Here is a 23,389-nt window from a genome sequence, read left to right on the forward strand (position 1 = left end):
TAAAGGCTATCGGCTGGAGAACTGACTGGAAGAACAAGGGGTATCAATGTGGGGAGACCAGTTACAAGGTATAAGGAGGGGTCGGTTTGTTTTTTCATTTGTAGATGGGAGAAGCTTGAGTAGGTGTACTTGCCAGTGAGGAAGATCTAAGAGAGCGCTGAATATAACAGAGAGAGAAGAGCTGATGAAAGGATCCTTACGGTGACAACGTGATGTTCGGGGCGATTGGCCTTAGAAAGAGAAGTGCTAGGTTAATCCTCTGCCTGCGGCGCCGGCATCCCATATGAGTGCCGGGTTCTAGTCCTGCTTGCTTGTCTTCCAGTCCAGCTCTCTGCTGTGGCCCGGGGAAGGCAGTGGAGGATGGCCCAAGTGCTTGGGCCTCTGCAACTGCATGGGGGACCAGGAGGAAGCACCTGGCTCCTGGCTTCGGATCAGTGCAGCGCGCTGGCCATAGCGGCCATTTGGGGGGTGAACCAACAGAAGGAAGACTTTTCTCTCTGTCTCTCTCTCTCACTGTCTAACTCTACCTGTCAAATAAATAGGAAGAAAGGAAGAAAGGAAGAAAGGAAGGAAGGAAGGAAGGAAGGAAGAGAGAGAGAGAGAGAGAAAGAAAGAAAGAAGGAAGGAAGGAAGGAAGGAAGGAAGGAAGGAAAGAAAGAAAGGGAAAGAAAAGAGAAGTGCTAATTCTAGTCTACAAAGAGGGGTGGGTGCAGATGAAAGGAGTTCATGTCTGAGTTCCTGTCTTACAGCTTTCATTTTCTTTGCCATTTGTTCAGAGTAAGAAGGAAGGTGGATGAAAAGGACAAACCAGAGATTTGTGGAGAGTGGAAAAGACTGAAAAGTTCATTAGCGCGATGGGAAGGAAGACCGCCAGATCCACGCAGGAACCTTGCAGAGATATGCTGAGGGCACATTTGTGTTGATGTTTGACTTCACAGTGATGCCACTCTGCGCTCTGCGCCGTAGTCTGTTCTGCTTTAACATGAATTCCTTTAATTCCAGTGAGCTCATAGGTGGTTGACACTAGGGGAATAATGCCAGTATCATGAAGTCATGGAGGTTCATGTGAGAGTTTTTTTCCCCAATGCCTTAATGTGATGAAGAGTTCAAGGGCAAGCTTGCTTCCTTTTTTTTTTTTTTTTTTTTTAAAGATTTTCTTTCTTTATTTTTTTTTCTTTTTTATTTTTTTAATTTGAAAGAGTTACAAGGACAGAGGGAGAGAGCTCTTCCATTTACTGGTTCACTTCCCAAATGGCAGCAAAGGCCAGGGGCCAGGAGCTTCTTCAGGGTCTCCCATGTGCGTGCAGGGGCCCAAGCACTTGGGCCATCTTCCACTGCTTTCCCAGGCCATTAGTAGGGAGCTGGATCAGAAATGGAGCAGATGGGTCTCGAACCAGCTTATGGGGTGCTAGTGCTGCAGGCTGCGGCTTTACTGCTACCCCAAGCGCCAGCCCCAAGGGCAAGCTTGCTTACAGCTAATGAAAAGGCCTTATCAAAGTACTTCCAGAAACAAAGCTAAAGTAGAATTAAAAGTATTTATAAACCAGCACATGTTTTTTGAATTTCTGTAGAGTTTTGAGATGTTTGTAGATTGTGATGAAAACTGGTCTCCATTAGAAGCAAATGCCCTAGGAGGACTTTCCTCTTGAGGAAGGAATTGTAGGCTCTGGTATTTAAAGCTGAAAAAGATCATCTGCCTGATGGTGGAAAAATGCTACCCAGACTCAACTGTGCTCTTGTCCTGATGGCTCTTGTTACACAGTTCTGTGTGGTTTTAGGGGCTGCCTACACTTGGTTTCTACTGATGAGCCCTGTAGTTGGCAATGCCTGACTTTGTGTAGAACTTCAAGTTTTTCAAGAGTATATAGCCTTACAGCAGAATCGTCTGTATTTATTCCAGTCTCCCCCCCCCACAACAAATATGTAGTCTTTCTTTGATCTTGAAAATAGGTAATTTTCCTAGAATGATTTGTGACCTTAAAAGGATGGTTGGTAATGTTGTTATAACTTAATAACAAGAAACACTGGCTTCCACATAGTAGCACTCTTTGGAGTTAAAAAAAAAATGACTAACATATGTATATATGCGGTAAGTTTTAAATTTAAACTTTATTGTAAAATATCCTGAAAAAGCCTCCAAAGCAAAAAATTACAATCCCAGCACATTCTTAAAATTCATATGAAGAAACAAAAGTTTCACCTCCCTCTGTTCATCTAATTCAGTCCTTAGAGATAACTGCTATTAGCAGTTTGGAATGCTGATTGACTGATTTTTGCTATGCTTATAGATACATATTTGTACATATACCTAGTATATGGCTAAACACTTTTCTATGTATGTGTCTATCACTCTGTTGATCAACATAGGAGATATTTATTTTTTTAAAAAAATATTATTTAAGAAGCAGAGAGAGAGAGAGAGAGAGAGATCTTCCATCTGCTGGTTCACTCCCCAAATGGCCTTAGTGGCTGGGACCAGGACCAGGCCAAAGCCAGGAGCCAAGAGCTTTTTCTGGGTCTCCTACATGGATACATGGGCTCAAACACTTAGGCCATCCTCCACTGCTTTTTTTAATTTTTTAAGTTTTTAAAAATTTATCTGACAGGTAGAGTTATAGACAGTGAGAGAGAGAGAAACAGAGAGAAAGGTCTTCCTTCTGTTGGTTCAGTCCCCAGATGGCTGCAGCGGCTGGAGCTGTGCTCCTGATGGGGTGTGCTATATGCATACAGGAAAGGAGAGAATTGATGGTGGCCATTTGGAGATAAGTACTCTAGATGACCTTGTGGCCACACAATTTACCTTTCTCCCATGTAATTAATACACTTATTGTCCTTAAGACTGCCCGGAGGCCTCACCTCTTCATAGGCCTAGGCTCCAGCTGCAGGATCTCACTATCTAAATCAGGCCTGGGTTCAAAGGAGGCAGTGCCTGTGCTGTTTCTCAGGTGCAACTCCTTGAGTGTGTCCTGCATAATTTAAATATGGCCTCTAGACCCAAAATACAACAGTAAAAAAGACGTAACAAAAAGGGAGGAGGGTGGTGAGCTAGACGCATACAGCAGGTACTGTTAAATAGCAATGCTGACACGTATTGCCAGTTATAATATGGGGCCGCGCTCTGCTGTTGGGAAGTAGTTCTGCATGGTTCTTATCTCTGCACTCTCGGCCATTTTTCCTTATTCACAAGAAATGGACTGCACCTAGTTGAATTGCAAGTCAGTGGCTATCTCAGTGTGCTTGCTAACTGTAGAATATTGGAACCCTAGGGGCTCTTTTCATTTTGAATTGTCCTGTCCCTTACAGTTCAAGCTGATGATGTTTCTCTGAAGTACTATTCTCTTAACTGTTTTGTGCATTGCTTATGAATCTTATTGGGGTTCACTCAGTTGGACAAGAGCAATATTCATAAATCTCTTAGAGAAAAATCTTAAGTCTTTCTAAAGCTTCATTAATGTCTTACCAGCTGTATCTCTTTATCTGAATGAATTGTAAGAGTATTTCTGACTTTAAGATCCTTTTGCCAGCTGCACAGATTATCGTAGGCACTCTGTATTTTCTCTAAGTTATATTTAAAAAGTAAGAGTTCTGTTTCTACATCATCTCTTATTTGGTACTGTCAGTATTCTACCTGTAAGTCTCTAATCAGAATCACTAACTCATTGGAAATATTTTCTATCTTCCACAAAGTTTTTAGCTCTTGTCAACATGAGCTCTCTTTCTCCAATAACCTTATCCACATGTCTTTGGAAGGCTTCTGGCCTTTGCCCACTGTATGATTCAAAGCCACTGTCAGATGTTTTAGTTTGTTATGTTAGCACTCAAATTCCAGGTACCAATTATTGTTGTGGGTATCTGTGGCCACATAACTACCCACTCCAAAACATAACGATTTAAAATCACCATTTTGCCCCACATAGTTCTGTGGGTTGACTGAGATCAGTTGTGTGGTTCTCATTTGAAATCACTAATGAGGTTGCTGTCAATGCGTGGCTGGGCCTGGAGTTCAAGGTTTGACTGAGTTGAATATCCAAGACGGTGACTTTATTTACAAGTGTTTGCTGCCTCTGCTAGGCTGACTGGAGGAGCCTGAGACTAGCTGAGCATTTTCTCCCTTCCACGTGGCCTCTCTAGGCAACCAGCCTGGGCTTTCTTAGAACAGTTGTTAGGCAGCAGGTGGATCCCCCTTGAGCACATGTTCCCAGAGACCAAGGTAGAATATGTGAAACTTGAGACCCCGGCTATTAGCATCACGTTTGCCTCATTCTGTTAGTTACACATGCCAGCCTTGATATAATAAAGGGGGCGTCTAGAAATGAGCATGAATCCCAGGAGGTATACTGGAGACTAATTACTGCATGTGGATACATCATAAGTCATTTAACCATCTTCTACTGATTTATTTAGGTAACCATGTTTACTGTGGCTCATTTAAATGTGTTACTATTATGTGTCTTGTTGCAAAGGACATAATTTTCCTGTGTTCTTGTTAGTTCTCAAAGATATATACAAGTTTAATGCTATTTCAATTGAACATAAGTGATCACTTTTAGGAAACTAAGAACATTTATGTACTCATTTAATATAAATATATATTATTAATTATTATACAACTTGGTGGAAAAGTATCAAGAAAAAGTATCAAGACTTGCCAATATGTTTTTGAAGAAGACTAGAGGAAAGAGATTTGCCCAGATATTTCAGCATATTCTAAAGCTACTGTAGCAAAAATGATTTGGTACTTACAAAGGAAAGGACAAGTACACTAGCAAAACAGAGTAGAATCTAGACACAGACTCAAGTGTGTGTGTATGTAAAAGATATAAACTTAAGATTTGTTAAGGCATTTCAAATCAGGTGGATAAGAGTGAACCTTTAAGAAACTGTATTAGCAGATATTTTTGGAAGAAAACATTGTTAGGTTCCCTTTCTTAACATACAGGAAAATAAGCTAAAAATCTAGATATTAAATGTAAGTCTAAAAATGTTAGAAGAGATTCAAAGATGTCTTTTTTGGTAAATTCAGTGGATAAAGCCAAGAAGAAAAATAAAGATGTATTTTACTGTATACAATTTCAAAAGACATTAACTTTTAAATTTTAAAATTATTTATATATTTATTTATTTGAGAAGAAGAGACCTTCACAAACACACAGAGAGAAAGAGGTACAGACAGACAGATATGTAGAGAGAACTCGCAGCTGCTGGTCACTCCTCAGGTACCCATGAGGTCTAGTGCTAGGCAGAGGCTGAGGCTGGGAGTTGAGAACTCAATCCAGGTTTTCCTGTCATGAACCATCACTGCTACTGCCTCCTGCATTAGCGGGAAGCTGGAGTCAGGAACTAGAGACAGGCATTGCACCCAAGCACTCCAATATGGGACATAGGCACTTTTCCCCCCAAAGATTGAATTATTGATCTGCAAGGCAGAATTACAGAGAGAGAAAGGGGGACAAAGATGGATAGAGAGAGTGAGAGATTGATCTTCCAGCCGCTGGTTCACACCTTCAAAGGCTGCAATCTGAAGGCCCAGCTAGGGCTGGGCCAGGCTGAAGCCAGGAGCCTGGGACTCCAACCAGATCTCCCTTTTATGTGGGTGGCACAGGTCCAAGCACTTGGGCCAGTCTCTGCTGCTTTGCCTGGCATATTGGCAGGGAACTTGATTGGAAGTGGAGCAACCAGAACTCAAACCTGAACTCATATGGGCTGCCAGCATCATAGGTAGCAGCTTAACCTGCTACATTGCAATGCTGTCCCCCAACATGGGCATCTTCACTGGTGTTTAAGGCGAATGCCCACCCCTAAATTTTTATTGTTAAAAATCTAACAATAGGGGCCAGCACTGTGGCACAGTAGATTAAGCCTCCACCTGAAGCATGGGCATCCCATTTGGATGGTGTTTCAAGTTCTGGCTCCTGCTCCACTTCCAACCCAGCTCTCTGATGACAGCCTGAGAAAGCAGTAGAAGATGGCCCAGGTCCTTGGGCCCCTGCACCCACATGAGGAGCTCCTGGCTCCTGGCTTTGTGTCAACCCACCTCTGGCCTTTGCAGCCATTTGGGAAGTGAACCAGGGGATGGAAGACCTCTCTCTCTCTCTCTGTCTGTAACTCTGCCTCTCAAATAAATAAATAAATCTTAAAAAAAAAAAAACAATAGCATGGAAGAAAATACTTGTAATGCGTGTAGGAAACAAGAAATTAGTAGCTTGAATACATAAAGAGCTTCGAAGAAGAAATAAAATTTTTTTAAAGATTTATTTATTTACTTGAAAGTCAGAGTTACACAGAGAGAGAAGGAGAAGCAGAGAGAGAGAGAGAGAGAGAGAGAAGTCTTCCATCCACTGGTTCACTCCCTAGTTGGCCACAACACAAGAGCTGTGCAGATCTGAAGCCAGGAGCTTTTTCCAAGTCTCCCTCACAGGTGCAGGGGCCCAAGCACTTGGGCCATCTTCTACTGCTTTCCCAGGCCATAGCAGAGAGCTGGATCAGAAGTGGAGCAGCCAGGACTGGAACCAGCACCCATATGGGATGCTGGCACTGCAGGTGGCAGCTTTACCCACTACACCACAGCACCGGCTCTAATAATAAAAATATTTTAAGGAAAGAAGGAAAAGGGTAAGGTCTAAAAACAAGCAATCCCTCAAGAAATACAAATGACCAATATGTCATGTGAAATTTTTACACAGTCAGCATTAAAATGACCGGACATAATTTCTCATCAAGTAGTTTTAAACCTGCAATATCCCATGCTGGTGAGAATGATGGGAAATGAGCATTCACACACTGTTGCTGGGACATTGATACAAGAAATTTTGTGTTTTGTGTTACGTAGGCTTTCTTCAGTCAAGGTCTCTTTAGCCACATTACTCTATAGACTCTAACACACATCTTTTCTTGGAGACTTTGATGTTGAGATTTTATTTGTGTATGTGTGTGTGTATCGTAGACATTTGTTTCTTCCTCTTTTTTTCTTTTCTTTTTTTTTTTTTTTTTTGACAGGCAGAGTGGACAGTGAGAGAGAGAGACAGAGAGAAAGGTCTTCCTTTTGCCGTTGGTTCACCCTCCAATGGCCACCGTGGCCGGTGTGCTGCGGCCGGCGCACCGCGCTGATCCCATGGCAGGAGCCAGGTACTTATCCTGGTCTCCCATGGGGTGCAGGGCCCAAGCACTTGGGCCATCCTCCACTGCACTCCCGGGCCACAGCAGAGAGCTGGCCTGGAAGAGGGGCAACCGGGACAGAATCCGGCGCCCCGACCGGGACTAGAACCTGGTGTGCCGGCGCTGCTAGGCGGAGGATTAGCCTAGTGAGCCGCGGCACCGGCCCAGACATTTGTTTCTTTTTGAAAGACAAGGAAAGGGATCTCCCATCCACTTGTTCAATCCCCAAATACCTATAATAGCTGGGGCTGAGCCAGGCTGAAGCCGGGAGCCCAGAACTTCACCTGGCTCTCCCGCATGACTGGCAGGGACCGAAGTCCTTGAGCCATCAGAGCTGCCTCCCGGGATGCATATTAGTAGGAAGGTGAATCAGAAGTGGAGGAGCTGGGTCTCAAACAGAGGCACTCCAGTATGGGGTGCAGGCTCCCTAAAAGATGACTTAATGCCTGCAGCAAATGCCCACCCCTATAGCCTAGACTTTTAAAAGGAGAAAAGGAGGACTACCTGCTCATGTAATTTATGTATTTATCTTCAGATCCTACTACTTTATTTAAATATTAATCATTTGACTTAATTTCTGTGATTATTTTTCCCAGTTGAATAATGTTCAATATTGTTAAGCTTTTTATGTGTGCAGTGGTTTTTCATTATTATATATAAATTCTACAAATTTTCTGCTTTGTAAATTCTATAACACCTTAAAAATCTTAAATTCAATGACATAGAAAAAAAAATCCTTCAAAGAACAAAGCCGATTTTAGAATTTAGAATCGGAAGTCTGTAGGTTTTTCTTTTCTTTTCCCAAATTGAGGGAGAAGGGAAAATGACACATGGGACTGACATGAACGCAGCTACAATCAGAACAACCCACGCGAAAGGGAATAATGGTGCTTGTTGATGGTTTGCCTAGGTTAGTGGCTTTGAGTGGATACGTGAGAAAGTAGATGGGGCTGAGCCATGACATTCCACCTGCTTACGCTGCAGGCGATCATAAGTAAGCCATTTGACTTCCCTAAGCAGGGACATCGCCCATGCTCTCTCGTCCCCAGCCCCAGCTCTGTGGTGTTATTGCAGTGTCTGTAGCATCAACTGCAGCTGCGTATGAGTCAATCCAACAGCAGCCTGCCTTCACTTCTCATTGGCTCCAGAAGTGACCACTCAGTTATTATAGACCGCCTGGTATGAACCAGACCTCTACGAGGAGGGGCAAAACAGACAATATGGAAAGGAGTAGTCAGACTTAGGATATATTTTCAAAGTAGAGTGGGGAGGATTTGTTGAAGGAGTGGAAGGAGGGTAGGAGCAAAAGATGAGCAAAGATGTCCTCGGGCTGGGGCAAGGAATTGTCCTTTTGTGAGAGGCGGTAAACACCAAGAGAGGCAGAGATCAGGAAATCCGTTTTCTGCACATGTTAGATCTGATAATGTCTTGAGATGTCTAAGTAGAGATGTATGGGTCCAAGTGGACATTTGGGGGTTGGAGTTCAGGACAGAGAACCGGTTGAAGGTTTGTCAACAAACAGATGAGTAAGATCATCAAGCAGTCAGGAGACCTAGAAAAGTGAACAGAATGAAGGAATGAACCCCAGGACCTTCCACTGGTACATTTTTTTAGAGGGCAAAGAGAGGAGAATTTTGCCGAAGGCAGAAAGTGATTTGGATACAGTGGAGAACTCTCCTCACTTGTACTTCTCTTCTCTTTTGTTTCTTGAACCTCAATTCCTTTTTAATCAAAACAGGAAAGTTTCCCCTTCCCCCTCCTCCGTTTGCTCAGCATTTGACAGAGTTCCTCCTGCTCCTTCAGGCAGCTCGATTTCCTTCAAATTTCATTGCCACAAAAACGTTTGCATCCAAAACCCTACAATGTCCAACTCATCTTTGCATGCTTCTTGTTTTCCTTCTTCCTTTTTTGCTTGGGAGAAGGAAGCAGGAGGACAAGTAGTCTGTGTGTCACTCTGGAGGAGGCCGGTGGGCTGGGGACACCGCTTCCCCCTGCAGTTTGGCTGCTCCTGCACTTGCAGCAGCCAGGCTTCAAAGAGAAACCACCACTTCCTCCCCCTGCCCCAGCGCCAGCCTCAGATGCAGCTGGGCCGAATGAAACATTCAAGTTTCACTTCAGGCTACTTTAAACATTTGCTTTATTCCCAAAAAGCTAAACTGGGAGTTCATTTTCAGGTACCCCCATAGGGATATAGACATCACTTTCATGCCCCAGTTGATTGTGCGGTTGTGAACCCTTTCTTCCTATCATTAGTTGCAACCTCCAAAGCTCAAAAATGCTGTTTCAGTAGAATCTTCACACTGACCCCTGTGCTGCCTGCAGGGGATCCTGGGAAGTGTCCAGACTGCTGGACACCAAGCCAAGCTGTGCCAACGGTGACGCTTCATCAAGTTACCCCAACGATGATACGAGGGGTCTTCGAAAGGTTGATGGAGGATATGTATCATGACAAACTGTGCAGAAGTTTCAAAAATATTTCACACCAAAAGAAACTTACCTTGTAATTCCATTTTTCCCATGAGCTCTTTTGAAGTCCGCTCATATTCTGGTGGGAGGGATGTGGCAGGGGGCTGAGGGGACCAGTCTAAGACACACATTTGGTTGGAGGTTTGGCTAAGCTCACAACTTTAAAATGGCCTGGGTGTTGGATTCTTGTTTCTTCCCTTGCTGCCTTGGAGCACAGATCACATAAAAATACTCTCAAGTTTATTTTCTGTGAAATAGTTGCTGTGCACCTTTCAGCTGATGAGCATCTGTACCTAAAAGACCATAAAATTTGGGAGAGTTTACAAGAGCCTGTGAGTTGGCACAGCCAGGCAAGGGAGGGGAAAGCACTTAGGACAAACGAACAGCACATTTTACAGCACCTACAGTTTTGAGCCTTGCTACTCTGAGGCTGGCCTCCCCGCCTCTCCCTCCAGCTCACCGCTCCTTTCCTGTGGCTTGCTTTCTGACACTTTATATATATAAAAATCAGAGTGAATATTTCCATTTAATTCTCCTTGATTTCTCCAGCCGTTAAGTTATTAGTTAGCTGTTTAAGAATTTTACAGATTTCTCTAAGCTTGTCGTAATGACTTTGTTGGCTCGCCATTCTGGAGTCGTTCCATGTCTGGGGACAGTCTGAACTGGAAAGACTGGAACTTTTGGGTGGGTTGAGTTGTGTTGCACCTGTTGCTAAAAAATTTAGGATTTCTGAAAACAAAAATAAGTAAAGCAAAACAAAAGGACAGTAAGCGACCAGCTTTCCTAAGCAGGATGCCTTTTTGTGCCTGAGATCTGTTTGTGTTTTGGAAGCACACCCCAATTTAAAACCCCATAATCTTCACTGAATTGGTCTACAGTGAAGCAGATCAAAGGAAGAGATTCTTAAGTCAGAAAGGGCAATTTCATTTGGTTCTAAAGGGGCATTTTATTTGTGCTGGCAGTTTGCTTGCTTCAAATCCTCACTTTAAGGATGGAGGCTGTGATGGGTTTTGTTTTTGGTGCAGGTTTGAGAGTTAGGGTTAGTGAATGGTTTTGCAAATCAACGAGTATTCTCAGTTTTTATAATGCTGAGAAGGTAATGAGCAGGTGGTAAAATATGCTGGCTGCAAGTGGGAGGTCAGGAGGTCAGCTCTCCTCTGACTCCACAAGGGGCTTGGATTTTAAAATGCCACTGGGCTTAATGTTCTATCTGAATCAGCATTCCAGAGCCTCTGGGTGATTCTCCATAAAGAAGTAGAGAATGTTTCTATTGGTCAGGAAGGGAAGAAAGAAGGAAGGAAGAAAGCAGAAGGAAGGGAGGGAGAGAAGACATGACTGCCCCATTGTGAAGATTTATCAAGTTTGTGGGGAATAAAAACAATTTGTGGGTGTGCGCCCAAGCTTCGTACATGATGGCTCTTACTTTCTGCTGGGGCATGTAGACCATTTATAATTAAGTCACATCACAGAAGAGTGAGGGTTTTGCCCTTGGACAAGTTTTCTTTGCACATTTTGCAAGGCAACCAGTATTTCTGGGGCCGGAAACCAAAGTCTGGGTGTTATTCAGAAAAGATGCAAATACGCTCATCAGAGAGCTGGTCCCCAATGTTTAGTGAATATTAGGTTGAATTTTTTTCTTCATTTAACTCTTACCTGGAAGCAAGAAATGCTAAAAGCAGGGAAGGAATTGCTCTGAGTGCTGATTCAAAGGCCAGATAGCACTTTGCAGCCCTGGGGACTACACCTTGGTCTCTGACCAATGCACCTCTTCCATGGCTCCTGCTGGCTTTTAACAGGCACCAGAGGGCCCTCAGCTGCTCAGGCTGCCCACTGTGCTAAATTGCTTCATGGTTTTCCTGATGTGAGCTGCAGCCCACATAGTCAGACTGGCATCTTAGCAGTCCCATTGTGAGTTAAGTCACAGTCTAGCACCACAGATAGTTCAAAAATGGTTCCTGGGGGCTGGCGCCACGGCTCACTAGGCTAATCCTCCACCTGCGGCACCGGCACACTGGGTTCTAGTCCCGGTCGGGGCGCTGGATTCTGTCCCGGTTGCTCCTCTTCCAGTCCAGCTCTCTGCTGTGGCCCGGGAAGGCAGTGGAGGATGGCCCAAGTGCTTGGGCCCCTGCACCCACATGGGAGTCCAGGAGGAAGCACCTGGCTCCTGGCTTCGGATCTGCACAGTGTGCCGGCCATAGCGGCCATTTAGGGGGTGAACCAATGGAAGGAAGACCTTTCTCTCTGTCTCTCTCTCTCACTGTCTAACTCTGCCTGCAAAAAAAAAAAAAAAAAAAAAAAAGTTCCTGGGGATACATAGTTTGGTACTAGGCAGGTGGGGACCATTCTTTCTTCTTAGAACACACATCTGGATTGGTGGATACACCACATTTTGTTGAGGAACACTTTTGTTGCTTCTGCCTCCAACTCTGTACTTTTTATCTCCAACATGGTTTGAGTGGCAACGTTGCCCTATTGAACTCTACAGTTGTGCATCCCTTGGCCTCAATTATCTTCCTACACAGGTACCCTTCCCTCCAAGAAAGCACATTACTGATGTGAAGATAAAGCATTCAACTTGAAATAAGGCAAAGGGATGACTACATGTTCTTTCATGGACTTTTGGGAGTATTTTCTCAAAAGGCCCATTGGAGATTATTTGGTTTTCTAGAAGAATGTCCCTGTTTGATTGCTATCTGCTAATGATTCAGGCTCAGACTCTATGAAATGACATGATAATTTGTAGCTTTTTTTTTTTCCAGTAGAGATACAAGTGATCAAGTGATTCTGGTTTGCCCTGTGTGACGTTAACCAGTGTTCTATATGATCTAGCGATCTTATTCACATTCATTCTCCAGTTCCAGTATCTGTTCAGTTCTTCAGATTCTGTTTGTATCAGTTTTGTCTTTCTGCTCATTCCCTCATTAATGAATTAAATAAATCTTTGCCGCATGCTCATGATTATATGGGAATCATATTTATAACCTAAAAAAGTTACACTTCAAATTTCCTTCCTGCCAGAGCAGCCAATGGACGGGACTGCACTTCTTCATTTCCGTGACGTCTCCGTGTTGTCAACACAGAGAGGCATGCTGGCTTCTGAACCAGGGGCCTGAGACCAACCCTGGGACAAAGCGGCGACTTTCTGTGATGCAGAATTTCAGCATGACTCCTCTTCGTTCAAAGAAGTCTGCCCAACAGCACACTCAGCCTATACATGTTGCCAAGCATTTTAATATACACAAGGACAAAGTGAACCTGTGTGTTGATGCTTGAGCAGAGACCCTCCTTAACTCGGCTGTGTGAACATCAGGCCAGCAGGCTGCGGAGATGTCCAGGTGTGTTTCTCAAAAGTCCTGGCAGGAAGGCCCCGCCAAGCTCACACAGCTCTGCAGTTTCAACAGATGAAACCAAGATACATACTTACCCATAAAAAAGGCTGACTTCCCATAAACTCTACATTCTCATGACAACCTACAGCCAACCCTTAACATGGAGACGTGTTGGTTTCTTGCACAGAGTTTGCTGTTGTGGTTCTGCTCTGCAGTAGAAAATTTCAAATAACTGGAAGGCAAGTCAAAGCAGCAGTCCCTGCTGATTCCTTTTCCTTTCTACCTAGAGAAATGCACATGTGTGTGTGTATGCATGTGTGTGTATGTGTGTGTATGTGTGTGTGTGTGATTGCACCACACAGTTGCACAGTCTGGCATTTTAAGTGTTCCAGAGATCAATTTTAATATTTAGTGAAGAGCAAGCAGTTCATTTAAAAAGTTTATACCTAAAGATTAGGGACTTATTGTAAGGAAGAAGGTAAAATATTGAATTATTCAGTGCATGTTGAATTAGACACATTTCGCTTCCTTTGCTCCAAGTGAGAGCGTATACTAAGATAAATGGTTCTTTCAGGACTAAAATTAAAGGAAGCTGAGAAAGGCAAATGGTGCATTTCAGTGCATGAGTAGGAGGCCAGAATAAACTCTCTTAAAAGTCTCCCCTACAGCTTCATCATTGTCATATTGCAAACTCTACCTGATAAAAAGGAAAAAATGTAAACTATAGTTTCCCCTAATTTTCTCCATCTATGTGTGGGGGCTCCCTGTGAGATCATCTGTTTGAACTTGGCTCTGAATGACTCAGCCAGTGTTATTGCAGTGTAATTGGGTGGCCCATTGGCTAAAGGCACGGGATCCGTGGTCCCACACGGGACCCTGCAGGCCTCTCCCTGGCGCTGTTACCCCGCCCCACAGAGTCAACTGGCTCCTAGATGAAGATGCCTCCCTGCTGAGGTTGGTGAGACTCCCTCCATTTCTAAGAAATCTTTCCTAATTCTGCTCTTAAAATTTTATGAATCTCTGCCTTGCATGCAATCCTTGTATTTAGGGTCATTCCAGTCTCTTAAATGAAATTAGTATTCAGGTTTTTTTGTTTTTTGTTGTTGTGTTTTTTTTTTTTTTTTTTTTTTTTTTTTTTTTGGTGGTGGTGGTTTGAATTTTCATGTTGATGCCATAATATTTCAGGAATAACCACAAGTGATTCTGTAATTCTTCCAGACGTTTTATTTTAAATCTGAGGAAACCATGGTCAGCATCAATAAATGCTTATTGAGTGTCAGTAGGGTACGAGCCTTCGTCCCTGGCACTTTAAGAAGTCTGCTGGGAACAGCCTGCATTTCCAAGATGTTCCATTACCTGCTTGGGAGTCAGATATTTTCCCCAAAGAGATGTTGTTTCCTAGGTTTTAAAATTATTTTAAATTTCTAGTTTTTAAAGACATTGTAAGATGAGAATGTCCAATTGTTATTAAGGGCTTACTATAAGCTAAAAAATGTAGTTGGCCAAGTGCTTTACATGCATCTCCTAATTTTGATCACAATACAAATCTACTGAGGTAGGAGACTTCTCTTATGAGCCCCATTTTAGAGATGTGAACACTGAAGCTTAGTGACAACATAGCAGTTGCTCCAGGTAACACGGCAAGTGTGAATTCATTTTGAATCTGGATATGTCAGACCACTGCCTCTCTGCTGCATACCATGCCCAGTTTGCTTTTGGTAAATCCTCACTTGGTGCTATGACAAGTTCTGCATTGTTCAGTTCCACCTTTTAAATCTGGGGAAACCAGGCCTGCATCAGCAAATGTTCACTAAATGTTGGCTGGCTCTGTGTCTAATATTTTACATGTCTGTTTGGCAAAGTCTGGATTTCCAAATTATTTCATTAACTATTTTGATCAGACATGTTTCTACATGAGACTATACTAATAAAGATTATTTAAAATTCCCAATTATTCAGGCTATTTTGAGAACAGCTGACCATTTTCCTCAAGTGTTGAAAAATTATGGAAGAGAGAAGCCCCAAACCAGCTTGTTAACAAATGGCTTAGTGAATGAATCAGCAGGACTGTGCTCATTCTTTCTGATGTTTTCTGTGTGTCTGCACAGGCTGGGTGCAGTGTGATGAGTCGTTCTGAGAACCCAGAGTTGAAAGGATAAACAGGGCTGATAGAATAAACAGAGGAAGGCCCGAGAGTGGGGGGGAGGCTTGCAAGTCAGGCTCTTTGCAGTCTTAACTCACAGGCCTGGCCTTTGGGAATGTATCCAGGCCTGTCTCTTGATGAACTGCTGTAAACTGCGTAGTTCAGCCACTTTGATTTCTCATTGACAGATGCAGGGTTCTGGGCAGGCACCAGGAGGCTGGGACAGCCCTCGGGGAAACCTGGCCAACTAGGCACCAATAAGTGAACAAATGCATGCATGTGGGCTTAAGGAGACATGGACACAACACAGCACATGTGCAGTATGCATGCACACCACACACACACATACACACACACATAGCACTGCCTAATGGAAAGTAAATGAGATTATTATTGTCAATCATGATAGCTGACATCTCAAATAGAATGACACCTGTCCCTATAAAGAGTTCCACTTTGTATTTGTCAAGTGCTCTTCTTGGGGGAGACATAAAGGCACACAGCTTCCATAAGAACTGGACACTTGGCACCATTAAATGAATAAGTTGAAAGAAAGACAGGAAAAGGAAACTGAAGGAGTTGATGACAGAGTTGTTAAAACAGGGAGAGTATTGTGGTGCAGTAGGTTAAGCTGCCATCAGCAATGCCAGCATCCCATATAAGCACAGGTTTAAGTCTCAGTTGCTCCACTTCCAATCCAGCTCCCTGTTAATGTACCTGGAAAGCAGCAAATGATGGCTGAAATGCTTGGGCTCCTGCCACTCATGTGGGAGAACAGGATGGAGTTCGAGGTTCCTGGCTTCATCCTGGTCCAGCCTGGGCAATTGGAGGCATGCGGGCAATAAACCAAGGGATAGAAGCTCGCTCTCTCTTTCTCTCAGTGTGTGTGTGTGTGTGTGTGTGTGAGAGAGAGAGAGAGAGAGAGAGAGGAAGAGAGACAGGGAGAGAGAGACAGAGAGAGACTCTGACTTTGAGATAACTATTTTTTTTTAAAAGTTGTGCAAAGAAAATGGAGGAATGCACCCTTCATGCCCACAGTGGGGCTGGTGGGAAGAACTGTAGGGAGCGGATTCTCCCCTGGAGCACCTTTATCAGCAGGCTTGTCTGGGCAGATTTCCCTGTGAGAGAAGCTGTTATCTGGGAGTGGATTCTGAAGCCTTAAAGTCCTTGTCAGGGCAGCCCTGTGCTCAATCACTTTCCAGATGGCTCAAGAAAGTTGTAAGACTTGTTTATAATTTGTGTAGCAAAACAGCTGCCTTGAGGAGTCTTGGTGGTGATGTTCCAGGCTTGTGACGGGGACACCAGATTGCTAGTGGTCACTGACAGGGACGTGTGTGTCTCCTGGGCTGTCTTGGATTCTCAGAACTGATCCTCAGGGATACCCACCCCCAGCCACGGGCCACCCATGTGCGCTTGTGCTGTGAACTCAGACAGATCTCTTGGCCCCCAGGAGGGCTGCAGCTAGAGTTAATAGCATGTAATTCAGCCCTCACTGAGGCTTTCCTAGAAATCCAGGCAGGGACTCTATGTGGATTCTGCCCAAGAACTCCCTTTTTATCTAAGAGAGAAGAACTCCACTTTTTGGCGTTGGTTCCTGTGCAGCCAGTGGGTGCAGCCTGAGCCCTCAGCATCCGCAGATTTCTTGTTTCTGTCCTGTGTATCCACAGCGTTCTTCCTCAAGTGCCTACATTTAGGGTTCTTAGCAGTAGGATATTTCCCTGTGGCATATGGACAAGAACCCTGATTTCTACTCATCAGGAAACAGAGGCACAGCCGAGAGACCGAGAAACTCAAGGTCAAGTTTGGGGGCTGCAGCCGGTGCTGCGGCTCACTAGGCTAATCCTCCGCCTTGCAGCGCTGCCACACCAGGTTCTAGTCCCGGTCGGGGCGCTGGATTCTGTCCCGGTTGCCCCTCTTCCAGGCCAGCTCTCTGCTGTGGCCCGGGAGTGCAGTGGAGGATGGCCCAAGTGCTTGGGCCCTGCACCCCATGGGAGACCAGGAGAAGTACCTGGCTCCTGCCATCGGATCAGCGTGGTGCACCGGCCGCAGCGCCAGCCGCGGCAGCCATTGGAGGGTGAACCAACAGCAAAGGAAGACCTTTCTCTCTGTCTCTCTCTCTCACTGTCCACTCTGCCTGTAAAAAAAAAAAAAAAAAAAAGTTTGGGGGCTGGAAAGGATTGGGCCCCTGGCTGACTCGCAGTCCTTTCTCTTGTTCAGGTATACACGTGGCTTTGATCACATATTCCCCCCCCAAAAGTGAGTCTTTCAAGGTGACATTTGTCTTATTGGCAATAAAACCCAGAATATCAAAGATGAGCCAACAATCCAAGCCTCCTGTGTTAGCCCAGCTTGTGTTACTATAATGAAATACTTGAGGTTGGGTAACTTTACGAAGAAAGCAAGCTGATTTTGGCTCTCAGTTCTGGTGCAAGGTCTGCAACTGGGGGTAGTCTTCTTGCTGGCAGGATCCCCAGGTGGCACAGGGCACCACGTGGCCAGGGACAGGGAGTGTGTGGGCCTCATCTGGTGTCTCTCTCACTCTTGTAAAGCCACTAGAATCCAGCATGGGGGCTCCACCCTAATGATCTCTAAACCCCGTGGTCAGTTTAGCTTTCTGCCCTCCTGACACCTCCCAGTGGGGGTGAAATTTCAAACTATGACCTTGTGGGGGACAGACGCCAACCCTGGGCAAGAAGGGAGTGCTCTCTCGTATGGAGTGTGCAGGAGCAAAGGGACGCCCAGTGACCATGCTGCCACCGCCTCCCTTCACAGTCTGAGTCCCCTAGAATGTGCTTCTCCTTGCTGGAACTGAGCCCTCCCTGTTCCCTTCCCTTCTGCCTTTCAGTGGCCATAGAGAAATGCTCCTGATGGATCTAGATGGCGTTCACGTCCGGAAAGGAGCCCAGGACGCTGCGGAATGGCCAAGGCTGTCGCTATTTACTCTGTGAGGAGGTGGCAGCTGCAGAGGGGCGTTCAGAACACACAAGGTTGGGTATGCATTATGATGTGATGTGTTCTGCCCTCTCCTCGGGCAGAGCATCAAAGTTCAATTTCAGTGGGTTTCCTTCAGGGGCCACAGCAGCAACCTCCACATGGGAGTCTGAGGACACTCCCCATCTTCCATCACTCACAGTCCCCGGCCAGAGCACCAAGAGACAAAGCCTCTGGGGAGTTAGAGCTTCCCTGCTTTGATGTAAGGTGGGACGGGGTCGCCAAGCCATGGTGCTGAGCAGAATGCAGTTGTTGGTTACACCAGGAAGGAAAGTCTTCCTTCATTCTTTGAGAAAGGAGCAAGCTGCACTAGCATGTTGGAAAAGAAAAAGAAAAAGATATTCACGAGCCTTTATTCAGATAAATTTAGCTTGATTTGGGTCAAGGTGGGGGAGGGAAGAGAAAAGAATCCCAACAGCATGTGCCAAGGATTTGCTGAACATGTTGAAAAAAAAATGCTGACGGGCATTAAATTAAGTAACAACTGAAGATTACACAAGGGTAAACACTGCTGCTAATGTTTGACCAAAAGCTAACTGAGGGCTCTAAGTGACTCCAGTTAATTTACAGATCATGCCAATAACAGCCGCAGGGGACGGGGGCTGCCGAAGCGGGGGAGGCGTTTTATAGCCAGAAGCCACGTTTTTACATTTAGAAAATAAAACTGAAGCTGTAGGGATTGCTGTAGAAACTTCAAGGAAGGAGGAGAGAGAGCAAGAGCGAGAGTGAGGGAGAGCGAGAGAGAGTGAGAGAGCGAGAGAGAGAGAGAGCGAAGAGAGGTATCTTTGTCTGCTAGACTTGGGGTAGAAAAACAACTAAGGAAAAAAAGAAAGCCAGAAAAGATCTACCTACATTTTAAATAACTCTGAGAAGAGGGTGTGCTGAATCAAAGAGTTAACTGTTCTTGTGGGATAGGAGTCTTAAATTCTCTCCTGTGCCAAGGGCTCCATCTGCCCCAAATGAAAGCGTGTAAATTCTCCCATGTTATCAAATAAAATTGATTTAGCTTTGCAACATTTAGCTTCAAGTTCAAATTTAAATGTACAGTCCTAGAGTACAGTGCTACAGTAAATGATTTTAAAATTACAGTCCCTCTTCACCATAACCTCTTCTGAGACAGTTTTAAACGCGTTTAAAATGGGATGTGTAGTTTATTTAGTAACGTAGCAGTTGATATCCTTCGATTGGGTTTTCATCATGTACTTTAATTTCCTAAGCCTGGGATGACCATAATTGCTGAACAATTCAATGTAATGGAATGGGCAAATTCAGCGCTTTTTACTGCACTTTTCCACATAATATCTAAATCTCCCCTGACCCCCACCAGGGGACTATGTTTATGAAAGTAAGGCATTTAACCCTTGCATTTCCTGAGTTTAGATAATTTGGGGAAAAAATGAGGCCTAAGCTGTGGGCAAATTTGCACTATTTGCATCAGCACATCGATATGAAGCTGTCCCTGCTGGTGACTCAGGGTGGGAGGCCTGTCTGCCTGGTGCTGGGTAACCCGCAGAGGGCACTCAGTGTCTCCAAAGCCCCTTCTTCCTTCTCCAGTTTCTGTCTTCTCTCAGGCAAAGGCACATATCTCTGCTGTGCTAAACCAGCCTTTAGTGCGACCTAGGGGGCTCCAAACCAACAGTGGTAAGGTCAGGAGAACACGGATACACATTTTTGTGTTTGCTCAGATGAAACTGTCTAAAAGCAAACTACCACCACCCAAATCTCTGAGTTTCCCTTAACTGCCCTGGACTGTTATCCGGCTGGAGAAATGCAACAGGCAGGTATGTGCTGGGGCTATCCAAGCTTGTGCCATCTCGGCCAGTGCAGGCTCTTGGACTGTAGCAGCCTGTTCTGCTTTCCAGCATCGCCCAGGGACCCACCTTGTGGGTTGGACACAAACACCCCATCTCCCGAGGTGGCCCCACAATGCCAGAGCATTGCTTTGCCGACGAAGCCAGAACAGAGAAAATTGTGCTGCTGCATCCGCTCTGTGCTCAGTGGACTCCCTTTCTAACTTTTGTTGCCAGATCCAGAACTTGATGGTTGACCTAAAGGCACTGGCCCCATGAGCTATTGAAAACTGTTAAAAATCATGTGGCATTTTCACTCTTGCCACTTAGGAGCTTGCTTGACTATTCAGATGGGCAATCCCTGAAGATTTAAAGCACCCAAAGATGAAGGTAAGCTACGCTGTGGCAAAACTCAAAGAGGGGCGCCTCAGGGTGACCAGGATTTACAGACACTAGCTTGGCACCTCCTTCCTTACCCTCCACACCTGGTGTTAGAAACAAAGATGAGGACCAGCCATGTTTACTGGGCTTGTTAAAAATGCTGAGGGATATTTACAGGATTGAGTTTCATGTGGGAAAATGCTCCATAATTTGAACTCCTCACCATTACTAAGAAAAATGTTGACAACATTGACTATTGCAGACACTGTCATGCTGTATGACCAAATAGTTCATTGTGATATGGTGTTTCCTTTCTTTGTCTTAATGCAGATTTTGGTTATATTTATCTGACGTTTTAGAAATGTTCACAATCTAACTTGAAAAATGAAATTCACAAAATTTCTCAACAATCTAAATCCCCGCAATGGGGGATTGATGAATGCTAATCTGAATAACAGCAGTAGTGGCTGCTGAAGTTTCTTGTGTGTCCTGTGTGCAGTGCTCCAAGCACCAGGTCTGCAGGGCCGGTGCTGTGCTGTTACAATGCAGAGTTCAGGAAGTGAGGCCTGAGAGAGAAGTCAGGTGTCCACCCAGTAGCCCAGGTGTAGCCACATGGCCCGTTTTCCTCCAGTCCTGGGCTCCACCAGTGACAGGAGACATAATCACTCTTTGAAGCAGTTATGCTCACCATTCTGGACCCTGAATTGTAACTTAGTGTGGCAAGGCAGATACTTCCCACTAGAGTGGAGGGGGAGGGGCTGGATTTCTCAAAACCCAGTCAAACTCTATTCTGCATTATACCCAGAGAATCTATCTCTTCCCCCAATCTAGAATGTACAGATTTTTTTTTAGAGTGGGCTAAGGTACTGGGAAATAATAATAGCCATACTTGTCTCACCACATGTGAGAAATTCTTCAAGGCCCTTTACTGTTCGTTTCATTCTCCCAGCACTATGAGTCCTGGGTAGTACCCTCAACCTCACTCTCTACAAACCACCTATCTAGTTCATAGATAGCGAGCTGGACTCACGACCCGGCCGCCTGGTCCCAGGGTCTAGGCTATCAACACTACACGACATTGCTGGTGAGTGGAGGGCTGGCTGGCATTGCAAGGATTTCAGCCCTGTGATTTGGGCTTGAGTTCTAGCACAGCTGATGGCAGAATTGGCCGTGTCATCAGTAGCAAGAGCAGTGCCACACCTGTTCCTGCTGCTGTAGTGGCAGAATATTCCAGAAGAAAGATCGTGCCCCGAGAGCAGCTACTGAGGCTTGCATGATTCTCCCAGCGTCTCAGACTGGGAGTTCAGTTTTTTCTCTTTTCTGGCCTTGGTGCTCCTGCCTCAAAGATAAACCTAATAACAAGAGCCTCTTTCATCTATGTTGTTTGCCCATTTACAGAGCCATTTCTCACAATTTCCTCCTGTGATGTCAGCCTCGCCGCGGTTCTGTCGGGTGCAGTTGGATCTTTCCTGCAGCTCAGAAACCCGCAAGACCACACAAGGGGCCAAAAAGGGCTAGACACAGCACCTGGCCTGATTCCAGTCTGATGTGGTTTTCAACACTGTCCCCATCCTGTGTGCTGCAGTCTCAGGGGGAGATCAAAGCCCTCTCCTTGTGCTTTAGAGCAAGTCCCTGTGAAGTGGCCCAACCAGCCACCCACACGGGCTGGAGCCCACCTGCCCGTGCTGCCCACACTGTGTTTTGTGCTCAAATCTGCTTGCTGTGGAAGACCCTCCGCCGCAGTGAAGGAAGGTATCGGAACTGCGCAGGTGTGAGCACGCAGGCGGGGGCCTGAGCCCTCAGTGGGCTCCCGTTACATTCTGTAGGTCCACGCTGCAGGCAGGGGAGGGGAGTGTGCTGAAAATGCGCAGGGCCTGGGCTTCCGTGCCTCTTGAGTGGACAAGTGTGGCTTCTTCTTAAATAAATGAGCCAGACCGGCTGATAACGAGCACAGTGGAATTCCCTGACCCCGTTCCACTGCCATTTCCTTGGGGGTGGGATGCTGGCCTACTTGTCTGCTTTAATTAATAGCCCAGGAGAGTCTGGCTTAGCCGGGGGCTGGGCCCTGGACCCCCCAGTCAGCACTACAGAACAGCCTGGGCAGGCTCCCCTTCTCTGCACCTGTGACCTGGAAGTTGGCTCTCAGATAGCACGACTGGCTGGCAGCTGGGGAGATATCCCTGAAAAAGCTACGGACGCCCACTCCCACCAGGTGGAATGAAGGAATGAGAGAGGAAGAGAGAGAAGCCCGAAGGAAAAACAAAAGCAAAGCTGGAGGTAGAAGGAAGACACCCACCCCTTTTCTGAGAGGCCCATCAGCTGCAGTTCACCAGCGCAGCACAGCAGACGTGTAAGGGCAGGTTAGTAGCCCTAAAATAAAGCTGGAGCCAGTAATAACAGGGCCAGAGAGTGACAGCCGGAAAGGCAGTCGGGGCAGCGCCACGCCATTAGACTGCAATTACTCCCCTTGCCAGGCTGGTCCTGGCTCCAGGGGTGCGAGCGCAGCTCCTGCTGGGGAAACGGGCCCTGCAGAATTGGGAAGGCTTTGCCATCAAATTCAGCATTATCTCTTTGGAATTCTGGAGGCTGGGCTGGAAGCCACTTGTCTGATCATCAGGCGCAGCTGGCAAGGTCTTGGTGCAGGCGGGGACGCGGGCCAAGGAGGGGGAGCAGCGTGTGTGTGTGTGTGTGTGTGTGTGTGTATGTGTGTGTGTCGCAGCAGCAGCAGAGGCTGTGGCTTTGCGTGGCAGCTGTGAGCTGGGTTGCTGGCGGCTGGGGCGGTCTCCTGACTTGCAGCACTGCTTGTCTGTCCTTCTCTTAGTGGGTTTGATATGCATTTCTTTGGGAGGGGGGCAAACGTAGTTTAAAAGTATCTGAGCTTGTTAACAGCAGCCAGTCCCTATAGCCATGGGCCCCCACTTCACCCCCACCCCCGGCCCGCAGCAGAAGTGTGTCAGCTTTGATTTCGCCAGTTTGTACTTCTGTGGAAAACATTTCAGAAGCACTTTCCTAATCTTTCCCACTAAAAATCAACCTCCCCTGCCGTTCTGTGCAGGAAGGGCTGACCCACATTCTCCAGATGCGCTCCCTCCTCCTCCTCTGCCCCTGCCAGCTTCAGGCAGGTTGCTGCCGTG

The 23,389-nt window shown here is 45.7% G+C and overlaps 1 long non-coding RNA gene across 2 annotated transcripts in view; it reads left to right on the forward strand.

The window, feature by feature from the left end:
- The window catches only part of LOC149124599 (uncharacterized), a 154,641-nt gene extending 132,440 nt beyond the window's left edge, over positions 1-22,201 (forward strand). The window contains exons 1-4 of one of the 2 annotated variants that reach the window (XR_016213300.1): positions 2,958-3,062; positions 17,939-18,080; positions 20,112-20,264; positions 21,654-22,201. This is a non-coding gene — a long non-coding RNA (uncharacterized LOC149124599). Of the gene's footprint in view, positions 1-2,957; positions 3,063-17,938; positions 18,081-20,111; positions 20,265-21,653 lie in introns of those variants that run through there. The other variant, XR_016213301.1, reaches the window with a different exon arrangement.
- The last annotated feature ends 1,188 nt before the right edge of the window (positions 22,202-23,389 follow it).

This window comes from Oryctolagus cuniculus, chromosome 9 (assembly GCF_051225735.1).
Source record: "Oryctolagus cuniculus isolate XC-2025 breed Fujian yellow rabbit chromosome 9, ASM5122573v1, whole genome shotgun sequence".
NCBI classification, from domain to species: domain Eukaryota; kingdom Metazoa; phylum Chordata; class Mammalia; order Lagomorpha; family Leporidae; genus Oryctolagus; species Oryctolagus cuniculus.